General features: G+C 48.1%; 1 pseudogene; it reads right to left on the bottom strand.

The window, feature by feature from the left end:
* The window catches only part of LOC117809764, a 24,352-nt pseudogene that overhangs the window by 1,858 nt on the left and 19,994 nt on the right, over positions 1-2,500 (bottom strand).

The following is a 2,500-nucleotide window of genomic DNA, read 5'->3' as shown; positions in this document are numbered from 1 at the left end:
GGCAGCTGTCAAGCTCCGCCCCGTCATACTTCACGGCCTCTGATAGGTCGACAAGCCTGAACAGATTCGGAAAAGTTAAAATGTGTGTGTGTTTGTGTGTGTGTTTGTGTGTGTGTGAGTGTGTGTGAGTGTGTGTGCATGTGGATTTGGACCTACACTTTGTCCTTCACCAGGTGTTGAATGCAGCCTCTGAACGACCGGGACACATCCTGTAATCTGATTGGCAGACGAGACTCCTCCCCTGTTGGGACCCCTCCAATGAAGAGAGAGGATGGGGACAGACGGGAAAGTCCGCCCGGCAACACAGAGACAGATTTTGTTTGTTCTTCATCCATCTGCAAGGACAGAGACCTGAGAAACACACAGCAGCATTAAGGCAACGTTTACAGGGGAGACAGGTGAGACAGGTGAGACAGGGGAGACAGGTGAGACAGGGGAGACAGGGGAGACAGGGGAGACAGGTGAGACAGGGGAGACAGGGGAGACAGGGGAGACAGGTGAGACAGGGGAGACAGGGGAGACAGGGGAGACAGGGGAGACAGGTGTTCGTTTCCATGGAAACACCTACTTCTTGTTGATGCTAAGAATCACAGAGTGTTTCTGTCCATCGCTGTAGGACGTTCCATCAGGTTTTACCAGCATTACTTTTCGAGTAGCCACACCCACTTCACCAAGCTCCGCCTCCAAAGCACCTGAGATCAGGTGGACGGACAGGAAGTGCTAAACGCACACACACACACACACACACACACACACACACACACACACACACACACACAGGGTCAGAGGTCAAAGATCAAAGGATCATGTTGCCTTTTTTAACAGCAAACACAAACTCCATCAAACACAGGTCACAGATTAGCTTAGCTTAGCTTCTTCTGTCAGTGTGTCTCACCTGTCTGTTTGCATCACTGAAAGCAGCCAGTAAGACTCCTGATTGGTTGTTGGATGAGAAGGAGAAGAGAAGCTCCGCCTCCTGACCGAAGGATCGAGGAGCCATCTGAACGAAGCCGCCGGCGAGCAAGGACACACTCCTAACGGCCTGAGACACATCGAGAGTGTGTACTTTAGAGTGTGTACTACAGAGTGTGTACTACAGAGTGTGTACTACAGAGTGTGTACTATAGAGTGTGTACTACAGAGTGTGTACTATAGAGTGTGTACTATAGAGTGTGTACTACAGAGTGTGTACTACAGAGTGTGTACTATAGAGTGTGTACTACAGAGTGTGTACTATAGAGTGTGTACTACAGAGTGTGTACCATAGAGTGTGTACTTTAGAGTGTGTACTATAGAGTGTGTACTTTAGAGTGTGTACTACAGAGTGTGTACTACAGAGTGTGTACTACAGAGTGTGTACTATAGAGTGTGTACTATAGAGTGTGTACTTTAGAGTGTGTACTACAGAGTGTGTACTTTAGAGTGTGTACTACAGAGTGTGTACTATAGAGTGTGTACTTTAGAGTGTGTACTACAGAGTGTGTACTATAGAGTGTGTACTATAGAGTGTGTACTACAGAGTGTGTACTATAGAGTGTGTACTTTAGAGTGTGTACTTTAGAGTGTCTACTATAGAGTGTGTACTATAGAGTGTGTTCTTTAGAGTGTGTACTGTGTGCACTATAGAGGGTGTACTGTGTGTATTACCTCGAGTACACAGCCCTTCCTGACTCCGTAGGCGTCTCTCAGCAGGTCAAAGTTGGAGCGAGCGATCTCCACGTTTTTGATGCAGCCAACATACGACCTGGACACAACCTGTCGCCTAGCAACCAGACAATGGATGGTCAGTCACATGACCCGTGACATCACCAGAACCTCATAGCTATTATAAAAAGACTCACCTGATTGGTCGGGAGGTAGGAAGTCCTCCAATGTAGATTGGGTCCAGATCTGACCTGTTCAAGTCGGAGGCAGTTCCAGGAGACTCCGCCTCCAAAACCTCCTTCTCTGATGATTGGTCGGCTGCCATGATGGACAGGTAACCTGCAACCACAGCGGCAACATTTTACTTTTCTGATGCTCCGAAAGTTTTCAACGGGGGACGGGTCAGGACCAAGGGAGAGGTTCCGGTGGCTGGTGGTGAGGCTTTCAGCAGTGTGACTGCCCCCTGGTGGCTGGCTGCAGTATAGGTAAAAAAATCCGTCTCCCCCATTCATTTGAATGGGGGAGCAGTCAAACTTTAAAAAATAAATACACGTCGTACGAATGTTTCTCCCCTCCGTATGCTGTGGTGACATGTAGTCAGTATTTGACTGTTTTGTGTTCAAGGTCTCTTTTTCCTGAAAAGTTTCTTCTTCGTTGGTTATTAGAGTTTAAAAAACAGGGTTTTACTTCCTGTTTCCTTTGACTCACAGCCGCCGTGGAGTGAAACTTCAAAGGGCACACAGCGTCTTGTGATGTCACGCTGTAAGGCGGAGCTTATTACAGTGGCTTCACAGGCTCTGGCTGCACAATGGCGGCGCCCAGGAGAGGGATTTTTTGGCTTCAGAACCGTACAACG

The sequence above is a fragment of the Notolabrus celidotus genome, unplaced genomic scaffold (assembly GCF_009762535.1).
Source record: "Notolabrus celidotus isolate fNotCel1 unplaced genomic scaffold, fNotCel1.pri scaffold_413_arrow_ctg1, whole genome shotgun sequence".
NCBI lineage: Eukaryota > Metazoa > Chordata > Actinopteri > Labriformes > Labridae > Notolabrus > Notolabrus celidotus.
The sequence above is the reverse complement of the archived record's forward strand: the minus strand, read 5'-3'. Positions and strand labels throughout refer to the sequence as shown.